Here is a 16,776-nt window from a genome sequence, read left to right as displayed (position 1 = left end):
GGAGTTTCTCGTTTCCCATGATTACTGAAGTTCGCGGACGCACACTGGGGCAACGTTGCGCATCTATGAACCCTCCGCTGTAACCTGCGCAGTTAAAGAGGTGGGAGTCGTTCCGTTAAACAGTGGTTTTATCCTGAAAGGGCAGGCATTCTAGAGAATGCACTATTTACATTAGTTCCCGGCCGTTTCAGTTGACTATTAGCACTCTAGTCATAATATATCGTCGATGTGATGTCGGACAAAATATATGTGTTGCTAACACTTAACGAAAACATTAAGGTAATAGAGGCGAATGAGAAAAACCCTCTATGGGCAAATCAATGTTGCGATTCAAAGGCAGTAATACACAAATTTGATAGTTTAAGAAACAACGATAAGATACGGGATGAATGGATGAAAGGGAACAGGCAAATGAAAAGAAAAGCGAAGTAGACGGGTACTGAAAATGTTAGAGAGTTTGCTTGGAAATCGATCGTAAGTGCACCTGCAAAAAACTTACCTTTGTCTGGACCCATGTTGCAGTGAATGTCGCTAAGGAGTTCTGAAGGTTAAGGCTTCCACAGAATGGTTGGACAGTTTCAAAGCTAGGTACAACATCGTGAGAAATTTAGTAGATGGGGATGAGACAACCGATAGACCAGGGGGTTAGTTACACATTGCAGTTCCACTAGAGACGATTATTGATGCAATCGTTTATCCTTAGTGAGAAGCCGAAAGTGCATTTACTCTTGTACGATCAGTTTCTGTCCTGGATGCAGTAGATTAGAATGACTTAGCAGTATGGAAAATATAGCCCGGAGAAGATGCTTCTGCGTCATGGAAGCTCAAGAAAATACTGCGGCAATTACCGAATTAATTCAACTGCAAAACATGTACCCCTGACGACTAAATTCGAGATGATTTCAGTCACCTCAGACTACCTCTACTTCAGCGGCAGTTTTCTGTTCAATCGCACAGAAGATGCTCAGGAAGAAACAAAGGAAGAACAAGAAGAGCAAAATGATGTCCGAAGAAAAATTAACACGCCTCGAGAAGCTGTTGCATGTGTAAACGACGTTATGCTGTTTACTACACATACAAATTCTCCTAAGGTTTTTAAACTATTGTACAGTGCAAGAAAACTGCAGAGAAAACACAATTTTGAATAGAATTAAAATAGATTTCCCTCCATGATATTTGGTGAAAAAATTTGAATGTAAAGCAAATGAAAATAGGAATAATACGTATGCACATACAATATTAGACGAATTTCAAGTCATAGTAAAAACACAAGAATGCCGTGTTATTTACCAGTTAGTCTGATGGGTTTGTATTATACTGTACAATATACCGTAAATGAGCATCTACTGTGCAGGAGTGAAGGTACATGAATAAGTGCGTAATTACAAATTTATACCTTTATGCCTGCTACTCGTCGAATTTTATGTAGTGTAGTGAATTTTGTGTAAACTGGAAACTTGCCCAATTTGGAAAATTATTTTAGTCCCATATGATTCCGTTCTGAGCAAGTTTTACTGTATATACAATAGCGAAATTCTCTAAGGAAATATGAAACTTATGCTGCTTATCTGCTTATGATTAGAATCCTACAACAGAATCTGAATTTGCAATAATTATAAGCATGGCTCAAGGTCAGAGAAAGGGGAATATGAGATGAAAAACTGTAAATTAGTGGTAAGGTCTTATGGGACCAAACTGCTTACACACTACTAAACCTAACTTAAACCACCTTACGCTAAGAACGACACACACACCCATGCCCGACGGAGGACTCTAACATTCCGATGGGGGGGAACAGCTCGGACTCTGACAAGATGCCTCAGACCGGGCGGCTACCTCGCGCAGCAAATACGAAATGAACAGAAGGGTGGGAGGAAATGGACACAGAGAGCGAAAAGGACGAATTAGGCAAAGAGAAGGTGTAGGTGCAGATGGAGAGAGAGGAAAGGATTAGAAGAGGGACGTAGAAAGGGGGGATGAAGTGATGAACAGTGCGAGGATGATAGACGGGGAGCAGAAGGTGATGCACAGTGAGTGCAGAGGACAAGATGACAGAGAGGCGGAGGAGGTGGTGGGCAGAAAGAGGAGGAGTGAGGGTGCCCAGATGGAGATAGGGGTGGAGAAGATGGAAAGAGAGGGAGAGAGAAGAGGAGGTGATGGACGGCGGGTAAGTTGGAGCAGACAGACAAAGAGAGAGGGAGGTGTAGATAGACAGAAGGAATTGGAGAGGGAAGAGATTAGGACGCATATTCATTTGCCATACGTATTAGAAACGTATGCTGACTTTTTCCCTTCTCATTTAACTAAACTGAGCCACAGAAACACATGTCTTCGAACAGCTGGTGGTGAATAAATAGAAAGATAGCGGCGTTATCGAAATCAGATGAACTTATGATTTTTGTCCTGCTATCCAAATTCAGTTTCTTGTTTAGGAGAGCGAGGTCTATTGACAAAAATATCGTAACTAGCTAATGTGAATACCGTAGGAATATGAAATAATCCTTACTCTTTTTGTCAACTATACCCTTTTCATGTTTAGAGTGGATTTCCACGTGTGATTTACACAGTAACGTTTCCTGAGAGAAGAAACTTTAAACATAAGAAAAAATGAGTAATAGCTTCACGTTACTATGCTGCATGGCACTCTGCAAATATTATAGCCTCTGAGGGTACCAGGCTCTGAAAATCTAACATTCTTTCATTAAATTTGTTGGTAACTTTTAGAGTAAACATCCGAATACATTAGTAGACACTAAAAGACTACACTGTTGCGCTGCTTCTTTATACGATTCGGATGTTGTTGCCAAGAGTCTGGCTTGCTTGTTGCCAATTAGCATCACACGAATCCGCCTACTCGAAATATCTTCTATCCGGAGCCAGCTTGCAATCCCCAGTCCAGCTTTCTTTGTTTTCACAAAGTGATCACTAATTGGTTCCTTCTATACAGCTTGCTCGTTTGCATTTTTTTTAGAAAATGCGGCTGAGTGGTGCAAAAAATCACATAAATAATCGCACAATTAAAGCCGCAAAATTTATTCGGTACAGCAGCGTCTGATGACAACAGATACGCGCTATTTCCATCCATGTACTTGGGAAGATACCCCTGTTGCAATGATTTAGTTAGCGATGGAATGATACTGTCTGTGTACTAGTCTACAATATGAATACGTTTCTAGGAGGCTGTTTTGTATGATTAAGCAAATAATGAAGTAATTTTAAAACAGTGAATTAATTTTACAAGCACAGAATAGCACACCGTCTCTCGTACGCAAAAATATGTATAATAATTCTGCGTCTGATATTTATGTAACGTAATAATTAGTGATGTTAGACAATTCAGCAAAATGAGTGAACCTCTTTCACCACAAAACGAGTTTTTAATGTGACTATCACCTCCTTCTCTTACAATATATACTTGTTATAAAGGGTGTTTATATAGTGTTGCCCGTAATGCTAAGGACGTGTTCGTGATAACGAAACATTTCCGCAGTCAATTTGACTACGGGTCCGAAAATCCGTCTTAAGGTGTTAGATGGATGTATTGATAATGTTACATGTAACATATTGAAGCACTTACATTTACAAAAATTGTACTAAGTTTCCTCCTCCTTGTTCGATCCGTACCCTGAGCTTGCGTTCCCATGCTTTGGCGTACTCTGTCGAAAACTTTCAGAGTACGTTGTATTTGGTCAAATCCATTTTGGCTACACAACCTCAAAACGAAATCATAATGTACGGGAGTTGAATGCACCATGGATCTTAAATGTTCACAGAGGTAAAATTCCGATGGACTGAAGCCTGGTGATTGGAAAGACAACGCAATGGGTCATCGTTGACTATTTAAATAATTCGGAATTTGTTGTTCAAATAACGGTGAACTATTGGGGAAGAGTTAAATAGAGCACCATCGTGGGTAAACGACTTCCGTTAATGACACCTAGAAGCACATTATCACGTAAACGAACTACCTAGTTCCGAGAAACGTTAACGAAGTTTGTCCATTGAGATGTTGTGGGAAGAAAGAGGGACCAAAAAGCAGATCGTGAATGATTCCATCCCGCACATTGATGGGGAGACGCTGTTGACGTTTGACAGGTCGTATTTCATTGAGGTTTTCATATTCTCAGATATGACTGTTATGATTACAGAAGCCACCATCACGTGTAAATGCAGCAATACGAATGATAAGGATATGTGCTAAGACATATATGGAAAATAGCACACTGCTGTAACATGGATTGACGCGAAGTTCTTGGCTAACGTTTTTCCGCATTTAACCCTTGCACCCGCTGAAGGTGATACAGGTGGAAATAATTTTCAAGCGGAGGATTCCAGAGGGTGGCATTACTATAGGTTTCCCTTCTCGCAGTTCAGTACTGATAGGGTTTCGTCAGCTGTAAGAAGAATCCGATCTTCAAGCGCACAACTTCGTACCTCTGGCGGTTTCACAAAATCTGGAAGTTTCCTGTCAAACGCGTCTGTCCTTCGCAAGCGTTGGTAGAGTAGTGTTAACGTTCCTACTGCCACCCAGGCTAGCTCCCAGTGTAGAATTGACATGTTGCTACCGCATTCCTATTTCTATAACTACGCCTTAACATGTAGTGCATGTCCGTCATTTCTCTCTTTGAATATATTGTTTTAATCCCCAAAATAGCACAAAACAACAAAATATTATGAGTCAAATCGAAACAATTTACTGTAACATAAACAAAACAGAACAAAAAACAATCTGAGAAACAAATCATAAGCTCAGACCGTATGTAAAGAAGAAAGTAAGTAAGAATTCACATCTGAGGTGCGTTGTAAAATCCGGGGTCACTCAAGGGAATTATTTTCGCAACTTCACAACGAAGGATTCTCGGACCCATGTTGATATGAACTTCTTCCAATGTATAGGTGTCAGGAACACCTATATGTTTGGACACCGATTCATAAACAAACTCTACTTGAGAAATTCGTCCGTAGAGTAGAAAGCCTTTCGTAACAGAATACTTACGTGGAATGTATAGGAAACCACCGATTACTATCTCCATTAAAGTTATTTATTTTATGATTACTTGTCTTGGACGGTTGTTTGTTTGCCGGCCGGTGTGGCCGTGCGGTTCTAGGCGCTTCAGTCTGGAACCGCGTGACCGCTACGGTCGCAGGTTCGAATCCTGCTTCGGGCATGGATGTATGTGATGTCCTTAGGTTAGTTAGGTTTAAGTAGTTCTAAGTTATAGGGGACTGATGACCTCAGAAGTTAAATCCCGTAGTGCTCAGAGCCATTTGAGCCATTTGAGGTTGCTTGTTTCTTGTTGAACACAGGGATAGTCAGAACATTTCATTAGTTTTGTTCTTATGTATATTTTACTATTGGCGAGAAAAGTCTTATTATTGTGCTTCTTTCTCTTCCTTCTCCGTCTTACCCACTCTAAGTACAGATTGCATGGTCATAATCTCAGGATAAATGCGACAGTGACCAAAGTGAAGCACATATCTCAGCATTCTTTCCGTACACACCTGCAAGCAAAACATTATAGAACACTTATATTCAAACAAACTCCGTTAAAATGCTGAAAGCTTCCGTAAATGGCTTACTGCAACGTTTGCCAAAGTGCGCAGCCATTTTTTTTAAAAGAGTAAGCCACCACTTGTCTGTGTATTATTATATTTCTCTTTTTTACTATCCACATTTCGGCTTTTATGCCATGATCAAGTACAATGCTGAAGGTTATTGGAACATTATTAAGTCCTATTTGTTAAGGCAACCCAAAGCAGGTAAACAAGGCAAACATATGTCTTTAAGATCTAGCTGTCAACACTTTAGAGAATTCACAACCGTGGCTTGGTTCCTCTAATCACCGTATCCCAGCCCAATACTGCATTTATTTGACCTTATCGATGTTTCTTTACTCTCGATGAACTCAGCACCAACTACACAAGAACAACTGCGATCAGCACACACAAAGGTTCACACGACAGTATCCCTCCAGAACTAATCCAGTACCTCTCAGAGTACATACCTCGATGTGATTTAAGGGATAGCAGAGGACAGATTCGCTTAGGAGTGAACAGCAGTTAACTTCACATCCGGTGCCTGCGCATGACTTTTTGCCTCTGCATGAGTTGGACGTGGTACCTCACGTATTCTCTTCATTTTCAAACATTTTAAATTCACCCCCCCTCCCCTCTCTGTTTACCACTGGCCATGCATCAGGTATGTCATGTGACAAGTAAAGCTGTATGATTTAATATAATCCAATATGGAGTCGAGGTAGCAGTTGTCGGTATACTGGTTATCACTGTTAGCATTTAACCGCGACTCTTATACATATATTTTAACAACGCGTTTCAAGAGACAATGCTCTCATCATCAGGTTGTAAAGTCTATATCATGAAATTAGACGGACTAAAAAAACAAAATACCATCACAATAGTTGGGAAGTCCATATAGTAAAACAGAATTAAAAGTATATTGGACTGTGGGTCCTCGTCTTACATTGAAGTTGTTGACACGAGTCGATGGCCGTCCCATAGCTACCAAGTATGCTGTCGCACTGTGCCGGCTCGGGAGCTGTTGTGGACTGACGTGCCTAGGAGTTGTGGCGTGGTTACAGCCGTGTGCTTGACAGTAACGCTATGCTATTGGGCGCCTTATTTCCTTATTGCATTGGTCTGCCATAGTTAGCCTCTAGCAACTCCGTCAGTGACATGCTACCAACTTAAAGTCGCATATCTAACCTAAAATAATTCTAAAACCCCACTAAAAAATCTCATTTCTTTAAAATTATCTTGTGCATTTAGAATATTGCTTTGTTCCTTTTCATGGATAGCTATCTCGAAGTCCTCTAGTAAATCAAGTTTCCTCCCTTTCTTTTCTACATGCAATATTTCCACGTTATCTTCTATGCTATTAAGGGGATGGCCTGTTTCATATATATGGTTCGCAACAGCTGATTCGTCATAATTTCCTAACCTGAACGCATCTTTATGTTCTTTATACCGGATCGCCAATGATCTTCCTGTCTGCCCTATATATTTTGCATCACAAGTTCTGCACTGAATCTTATAAACTCCCGATCTTTCAAACTTATTTCTCTTCTCTCCAATATCGTGCTTAAGGCAATACCTCATTAGGTTATAAGTCTGAAAAGCTATTTTAACTTCGTATGGCTTAAAAATATTTGCTATCTTTTGTGAGACTGTTCCGTAGTATGGCTTCGTGATAATTTTCTCTTTCTCTCCATCAGGTTTTTTCTTTTAGCGCTTATTACTTTTCCGTAATAGTTTTTTTAACCATTCCGTAGTATGGCATAGTGATAATTTTCTCTTTCTCTCCATCAGGTGTCTTCTTTTTGCGCTTATTACTTTTCCGTAACAGTTTTTTAACCATATTATTCTGTAACCGTTATTCATCGCTATTCTCTTAACGGTATTAATTTCAGTCTCCCTATCTTTTTCGCTCATAGGTATATTGACTGCCCTATACACGAGTCTACGGAAAGCAGCTTCTTTATAAGCCTGCGGATGGCATGAATCATTCGGGATCACGGCATCAGTCGTAGTTTGTTTTCTATAAACGGAGAACGCATGTTTGTTGCCCTGCTTATTTATATTCAGGTCCAGGAAGTGTAAACAATTGTCAGTTTCATACTCCACGGTAAATTCTATTTTATTATGTGCGTCGTTGAACTTTTTTACTATTTCCTCAATGTCCTCACGGGAACCATCGACAAGTAACAGAGTGTCGTCAACATAACGTTTGTAATAAACAATTTTATCCACAATGTTATCGTCAGAATTTAGAACTTTATCTTCAAGGTCGTTGATAAAAATGTCCGCCATTGTTCCTGAAATACTGGACCCCATGGCTAACCCATCGTCCTGAATATAAAATTTGTTATTAAACCTAGAATAATTAAAACTTGTAATGAGCTGTAGGAGTTCAATAAATTCAATTGTCTCTTGCGTTGTAATTTTACCGTATTTAAGGAAATTTCTCTTAATGATTTCTATAGTTTCGTTAACCGGAACACTGGAGTATAAGTTCTTAACATCCAACGAAACCAAACGGGAAGTGTCAGTGACTGGCGTATCTTTAATTTCACCTATAATGGTCATACTACCACGCACCGAATAGTTATTTTTATACACGTAAGTCTTTTTCAGAATTTGGTTCAACAATTTCGTTATTTTATATGCTGGACTATTTCGACCGTTAACAATCGAACGAACCGGATGCAGATATTTATGTATCTTCACCTGTGATCTTAATTTGGGGGCCGTTGCATTCATGATAACACATCTTCTTTTTTCGGCTTCTGTCAGCAGGAAGTGTGTGCGTTTAAGAACATTTTTTAGTTTAATAGGGAAATTGGCTGTTATGTCTTTCGGAATTTCCGTAATGCCATTTTCGACAAAAAACGCTAAGGTCTTCAAACTTACTCCTCCTCTTTTAATATTACGACCGTATTCCCCTTATCCGCTTTCGTGGCAATAGCTTTCACTTCATTAAGTTCTTTATTTATAGAATCGACAGTTAGTCGGTCTGCTCTAGTCTTATGATTAACACTATTTCGCTTATTTAGTTCATTTTTTGCTATTTTATGTAGCTTATGACCGACATGCCCGGTTTCATTATTATTTAATTTGGCAATTTCTGTTGTCATTTTAGTGAGGGCAATTACAAAAACTTAAGACGTAAGTTATTAAAAACTGCCGCAAACATAAACTTTAACAAAGAATGTGTGAAGAATCATGTTATCCCGAATTACGTGAAGTTGAAACTTTGTGATCGCAAGTCAACTAGGTGTTGAAAAAGCAAAAAAGTTTTGGATACGCGCAGAAATTAAATATGTGTATAAAAAGAAAGACTTCATTAAAAAACAAATAGTTCAAGCAGAGACTAAGGTCAAGGAAATATTACCGGTGAACGTATGGGAAGAGGTTACATGTAGACTTCACAAAATACTACAGAAGGAATTTATAAAGAAAAAGGAAAAACAAGATAAAAACTTCGTAAATTAAGTAATAACACGCGCGAAGATGAAAAACATCAACAACAAAGCCTTTCGTCTTTAGACTTTTATCCACGGGTGGTTATCAAAACGGATATTGTATTTGATAATACAGAAGTAGAAATGTTAAATAAGGCATTAAAGTTTAATATTGAGCCGTCATTTAACAAGAAGATCGCGAAAGAAGTAATTGCCCTCACTAAAATGACAACAGAAATTGCCAAATTAAATAATAATGAAACCGGGCATGTCGGTCATAAGCTACATAAAATAGCAAAAAATGAACTAAATAAGCGAAATAGTGTTAATCATAAGACTAGAGCAGACCGACTAACTGTCGATTCTATAAATAAAGAACTTAATGAAGTGAAAGCTATTGCCACGAAAGCGGATAAGGGGAATACGGTCGTAATATTAAAAGAGGAGGAGTAAGTTTGAAGACCTTAGCGTTTTTTGTCGAAAATGGCATTACGGAAATTCCGAAAGACATAACAGCCAATTTCCCTATTAAACTAAAAAATGTTCTTAAACGCACACACTTCCTGCTGACAGAAGCCGAAAAAAGAAGATGTGTTATCATGAATGCAACGGCCCCCAAATTAAGATCACAGGTGAAGATACATAAATATCTGCATCCGGTTCGTTCGATTGTTAACGGTCGAAATAGTCCAGCATATAAAATAACGAAATTGTTGAACCAAATTCTGAAAAAGACTTACGTGTATAAAAATAACTATTCGGTGCGTGGTAGTATGACCATTATAGGTGAAATTAAAGATACGCCAGTCACTGACACTTCCCGTTTGGTTTCATTGGATGTTAAGAACTTATATTCCAGTGTTCCGGTTAACGAAACTACAGAAATCATTAAGAGAAATTTCCTTAAATACGGTAAAATTTCAACGCAAGAGGCAATTGAATTTATTGAACTCCTACAGCTCATTACAAGTTTTAGTTATTTTACGTTTAATAACAAATTTTATATTCAGGACGATGGGTTAGCCATGGGGTCCAGTATTTCAGGAACAATGGCGGACATTTTTATCAACGACCTTGAAGATAAAGTTCTAAATTCTGACGATAACATTATGAATAAAATTGTTTATTACAAACGTTATGTTGACGACACTGTGTTACTTGTCGGTGGTTCCCGTGAGGACATTGAGGAAATAGTAAAAAAGTTCAACGACGCACATAATAAAATAGAATTTACCGTGGAGTATGAAACTGACAATTGTTTACAGTTCCTGGACCTGAATATAAAAAAGCAGGGCAACAAACATGGGTTCTCCGTTTATAGAAAACAAACTACGACTGATGCCGTGATCCCGAATGATTCATGCCATCCGCAGGCTTATAAAGAAGCTGCTTTCCGTAGTCTCGTGCATGGGGCAATCAATATACCTATGACCGAAAATGATAGGGAGACTGAAATTAATACCGTTAAGAGAATAGCGATGAATAACGGTTACAGAATAATATGGTTAAAAAACTGTTACGGAAAAGTAATAAGCGCAAAAAGAAAAAACCTGATGGAGAGAAAGAGAAAATTATCACGAAGCCATACTACGGAACAGTCTCACAAAAGATAGCAAATATTTTTAAGCCATACGATGTTAAAATAGCTTTTCAGACTTATAACCTAATGAGGTATTGCCTTAAGCACGATATTGGAGAGAAGAGAAATAAGTTTGAAAGATCAGGAGTTTATAAGATTCAGTGCAGAACTTGTGATGCAAAATATATAGGGCAGACAGGAAGGTCATTCGCGATCCGTTATAAAGAACATAAAGATGCGGTCAGGTTAGGAAAGTATGACAAATCAGCTGTTGCGAACCACATATATGAAACAGGCCATCCCCTTAATAGCATAGAAGATAACGTGGAAATATTGCATGTAGAAAAGAAAAGGAGGAAACTTGATTTACTAGAGGAATTCGAGATTGCTATCCATGAAAAGAAACAAAGCAATATTCTAAATGCACAAGATAATTTCAAAGAAATGAGATTCTTTAGCGGGTTTTTAGAATTATTTTAGGGAAGATATGCGAATTTAAGTTAGTAGCATGTCACTGACGGAGTTGCTAGAGGCTAACTATGTCAGACCAATGCAATAAAGAAATAAGGCGCCCAATGGCATAGCGTTGCTGTCAAGCACACGGCTGTAACCACGCCACAACTCCTAGGCACGTCAGTCCACAACAGCTCCCGAGCCGGCACAGTGCGACAGCATACTTGGTAGCTATGGGACGGCCATCGACTTGTGTCAACAACTTCAATGTAAGACGAGGACCCATAGTCCAATATACTTTTAATTCTGTTTTACTATATGGACTTCCCAACTGTTTGTGATGGTATTTTGTCTTTTTAGTCCGTTTATTTTCATGACATAGACTTTACAACCTGATGATGAGAGCATTGTCTCTTGAAACGCGTTGTTAAAATATATGTGTAAGAATCGCTGTTGAATGCTGACAGTGATAACCAGTAAAGCTGTATGATGTCCCCTCCCCCCCCTCAACAGCAAATTATGCGCATTGGCGACCTTCAGAGTACTTGACAGTAGCTCTCACGCCGAAATCGTAGTTATTAAACAAATAATCATAAATGCGGTAAAGAGTTCAGGCGCCATATGTTACCGCGTGAGAAATACTGTAGGACAGTGGACGCAAGCAGAAAGACATAAAAATTCCACTTGACGATGTCTTCTACCAGTCTGTGCCACAAATTTTTCCTTCCACCCTCCTCCCCTCCCCACACATACACACAGTGAGGAGATAAGTAACTACTCGTCCCTCGCCCACAGTAATCAACTTTTCATATATTATTTATGCCATGTCTTTTATCCTGCCAACTGCCGGAAGAAAAGGGCAACAGACTCAAAGATAAGGTCATTTTATGGGCAAGTGAAGTGAGCCATAGTTTATCGATGCCTCTGGCTGCAACGCACAGATGTATTCTCACATGAAAACAATAATAAAGGTGCAGAATGGTATCCTGCGAGAGACTGTCCCAAGCATCTGGCACCTTCGGTTGCAGTTCGGCAATGGTTCTTGCACGCTCTGGAGAACGAGTAAATTGGAGCTTCATCACATCACGTGCTCCATTGGCGAGGGTCACGTCACAATCCTGTCGAGGAACGGCAATGGGACGGGGATAACAACCTGCTGAGCGTAGCGGGCGCTGGTTACTTTACCCCGCAGAAACACTTGTAACTGATACCCACAGCCCACACCATTTAGCCTGGTGGGATCTGTGTGTCGTGGACGAATGCTCTCTGCACTCACCAGCTCTAGGTATTTCAAGTGTACGTTCATCACTCGCGTACAGGCAGAACCTACTCTCATCACTGAGGACAACAGACCGTCATTCCACTCTCCACTCAACACTTTCACGACACAAGAGTAGCCGTGGTGTGGTGGTGGCAGTAGCAGGCTGGCCAGAAGCAGACGTGTTCTTAGTACTCCTGCAAGCAGAGGGTTCTCGATATTCTTTCGTGACATAGCAGCTTGAAACATGTCCTCGGATTCCTTCCCTGGGTGGTGTTCCGTCGACCAACCCAGCTCGTAAAATGCATCGATCTTGACGTGCGTCTATAGTAGACGGACGTTCAAAACCTCTTCTACAGAAGAGAACTCCTGAAAGCTGTGGCACAACACAGATACATTGTGTCCGTGGATACTTGCATCGAGATTGCTGCAGGCGCGATGCAACTCCCTTCAAATGGCTGAAGCTGTTAAAAAAATTAACATATTGCCTGGACATGGACGTACCCTAGAATGGATGTCGCAAACGCTGTTCCCCTCTAAATTCAACACAGTCAAAACAAAGCGCTCACAGACAGGCCTCCTGAGCGCTATCTGATAGCTGATGACTGTGACAAATGGATTGCCCCTCAGTGCCAACGGCCTTACCGCAGTGGTAACACCGGTTCCCGTCAGATCACCGAAGTTAAGGACTGTCGGGCTGGGCTAGCACTTGGATGGGTGACCATCCGGTCTGCCGAGCGCTGTCGACAAGCGAGGTGCACTCAGTCTTTCGTGAGGCCAACTGAGGAGCTACTTGACTGAGAAGTAGCGGCTCCGGTCTCGGAAACTGACCTACGGCCGGGAAAGTGATATGCTCACCACATGCCCATATCCGCATCCAGTGACGCCTGTGGGCTGAGGATGACAAGGCGGCCGGTCGGTACCGTTGGGCCTTAGTGGCCTGTTGGGGAGGAGTTTAGTTTTAGCCCCTCAGTACGCACATGTTATAGCCTGGTGCCATGGACCACACTGCTTGAAGGTGATGCAATTTTTTTTTATGTTGAGGGTGTGTATTTTTCTGTAGTTTTGACACATAATATAACATTTTCCATATCAATCAACGACACAAAAGTAAGTCACAGGGCGTCAGGCAGGACCTCTAGGCGAACTCTCTAGAAGACGTGGAGAAATCCATGGTACACACTTAGCTGTCTTCCAATGGGTTTATTCACTACCGATTTTGATCCTGGACCATCTACACAGTTGTGCCAGTGTAGTGGTCCTGTGCGCTAACTTCTCTTGCAGTTTTCATGTTCTAAACGTTGTTTTCTGCTTGGCTAAGCCTGTATTACAATGTTAAGTATAAATTTTCTTACTCTTTCAAGTCAACAGTGGCATATACCTTCTTGGTTAAATAACACGTATGCATTGTGAAGTTCTTGCAAAAGATGTTTTTCCACTGCGAAGATGTAGTGTAAAGCGGCATATGTGCATCATGCATTTCTCCAAGTATATCGTTGCTATTGACAGTCACCCGATTTTTTATTTTTTTTTAATTTTTTCCCTGTCGAAAACTTAGTAGTCCTGTTCATCAGTTCCATAAAAACGACGTAATGACATAGTTTTATGTTTAGAATACTTCTTTTCATATCACAAAGAGGGATGCCTCATTACAATACTTATGGAAATAGTGCTATGTCATCTTATAAAATAGAACGTCGAATACCAAACAATTTACATTTCGTCCGCTATTTTAGTGCTTTAGCGTCTTAAGTAATTAATAAGATGGTGAGGCATTATGGATAGGAGCATTTTAATTACCGTGATATCGGCTGCTGGAGCCTGAATATTTACAAACAGAGCTACGTTTCTGACAAGATATCCTTGTACCATTCACGAGGGGCGTTTGAAAAGTCCGTGCAAAAATAAAAATTACTTACATGTTTAGGGTAAACCTTTTTTATTTTTCGACATAGTCTCCTTTTAGAATTATTCACTTCGTCCAACGCTGTTCTAATTTGTTGATCCCTTCCGAATAATAGGAATTGTCCAAGTCTGCAAAATAGCTATTAGATGCTGCAATCACCTCCTCGTTTGAACAATATCTTTGTCCCGCCAGCCATTTCTTCAAATTGGGGAATAAATAGTAGTCTGGAGAATAGGGGGAATGTGAAACGAGTTGGAATCCTATTCCCATTAATTTTGAGACCGCAACTGCTGAGGTGTGTGCTGGTGCATTGTCATGATGGAAAATGGACTTTTTTGCGGTCCCATCGCCGGCGTTTCTCTTGCAGCTCGGTTTTCAAACGGTCCAATAACGATGAATAATATGCACCTGTAATAATTTTACCCTTTTCCATATAGTCGATGAGGATTATCCCTTGCGACAGTCACCATAACCTCTCCGGCCGAGGCAATGGTCTTCGCCTTTTTTGGTGCAGTTTCTCCCTTGGTGACCCATTGTTTAGATTGTTGTTTGGTTCAAATGGCTCTGAGCACTATGGGACTTAACATCTATGGTCATCAGTCCCCTAGAACTTAGAACTACTTAAACCTAACTAACCGAAGGACATCACACAACACCCAGTCATCACGAGGCAGAGAAAATCCTGTTGTTTGGTCTCAAGAGTATAGTAGTGTATTCATGTTTCATCCATAGTGACGAAACGACGCTTATAGTCCTGAGGATTCTTTCCTGAAGAGCTGCAAACCATCCTTGCAACGCTTCACACGATTCCGTTTTTGGTCAAGCGTGAGGAATCGCGGAACCCATCTTGCGGATAGCTTTCTCATGTCCAAATGTTTATGGAAAAAACTATGTACCCGTTCATTCAAGATGCCCACAACCTAGCAATCTCACGCACCATAACTCTTCTGTAATCCACACCATATCATGGATTTTGTCAATGATTTCTGGAGTCGTAACCTCCACAGGACGTCCAGAACGTTCAGCATCACTTGTGCCCATATGCCCACTCCGAAAATTTTGAAACCACTTATAAACTGTTCTAATCGAAGGTGCAGAGTCACTGTAATGTTTATCGAGCTTCTCTTTACTCTGCTGAGGCGTTTTGCCTTTCATAAAGTAATGTTTAATCAAATGGCTCTGAGCACTATGGGACTTAACATCTGTGGTCATCAGTCCCCTAGAACTTAGAACTACTTAAACCTAACTAACCTAAGGACATCACACACATCCGTGCCCGAGGCAGGATTCGAACCTGCGACCTTAGCAGTCGCGCGGTTCCGGACTGCGTGCCTAGAACCGCTAGACCACCGCGGCCGGCATGTTTAATCACCACACGAAATTCTTCTTTGTCCATTTTTTGACAATCACTCGACATTGATTCACACGAATGCCAAACACAAATAAATAGGCCCATATGTTTGAAACTAGATGCACGTTCTTTCCAAATATGCTATTAACTAAACATGACCTCGATATCTGCCGGTGGTGCCATCTCTCGGACTTTGCAAATGCCCATCGTGTATTGTACTCACCTATCTCCATACGCAAGCGTTCGTAGAATAAGAGTTGTAATTCAGATAGTAAAAAACTAACGCACACCAAGTGGAAGTAGTTCTCAAGATCTTCTTGGCGTTTTCAGCGTTTGACTCGCCTTCCATAACTCAGGAGATAACTACAGGGGCTGTTATCTCTAGCGGCTCTTCCACCCTTTTTTTCTTCCTTTTTCTCTCTCCAGCGTCCCTCCTCAGTCGCCCCCGCTGCTCGCTCTGCATGCGGCCGCAGATGAGCGTTGCATATGCATAGCACGAGCGCCCTTTGTCTTCTGGCGCAGGTAGACGCTGGCCCTAATGTGATACGGCGCCGTCACACACGCTTTGCATTTCTGAGACTCCGTCGTATTCTGCCCCAGCACTTTCTCCATCAGTCTTCTACAGTTTCACAGATGTTTCGATATGCGATCTGACGTTACAAAAACGCATACTTTTTTGTAGCCATGACAGAACTGAAGAATATTTATAATTAATTAACTTCTATAATCGCTGGCGAGAAAGAATAACCACTGGCTCTTCTACCTCTCTTTCTCTCTTAAAAAAAAAAAAAATTAAATAAACTGCCAAAGCATTCGCAGCAGAGTGCCAGAGTCCGAAGCGCTCCTAAAAAAACAGTGAAGCTCGTATACAGGAAGACGGCTGAAATCTATTTTTTTTTTATAATTTCTGAGAGAAATTCGAGGATGAGGCACTTACAACTACTGCCTACCTGCCGACGTGTTTCTTCAGATACGTTGACGACAAGTTCGTCATATGGCCACATGGCAAGAGAAGACTGGATGAGTTCCTGGACCATCTGAACACAAAACACCCCAACATCAAGTTCACCATGGAACTAGAGAGAGATGGTTAGCTGCCATTCCTCGATGTCCTGGTAAAGAGGAAGGCAGACGGCACCTTAGGCCACAGTGTGTACAAGGAAACCAACACAGCCGGCCGAAGTGGCCGCGTGGTTCTGGCGCTGCAGTCTGGAACCGCGAGACCGCTACGGTCGCAGGTTCGAATCCTGC

General features: G+C 40.9%; 1 pseudogene; it reads left to right on the top strand.

The window, feature by feature from the left end:
• Nucleotides 1-12,899: 12,899 nt before the first annotated feature.
• On the top strand, nt 12,900-13,017 carry LOC126459636 (5S ribosomal RNA; annotated as a pseudogene).
• The last annotated feature ends 3,759 nt before the right edge of the window (nt 13,018-16,776 follow it).

Source organism: Schistocerca serialis, chromosome 2 (assembly GCF_023864345.2).
Source record: "Schistocerca serialis cubense isolate TAMUIC-IGC-003099 chromosome 2, iqSchSeri2.2, whole genome shotgun sequence".
Lineage (NCBI taxonomy): Eukaryota > Metazoa > Arthropoda > Insecta > Orthoptera > Acrididae > Schistocerca > Schistocerca serialis.
Note: the sequence above shows the minus strand (reverse complement) of the source record. Positions and strands in the feature narration are given on the sequence as shown.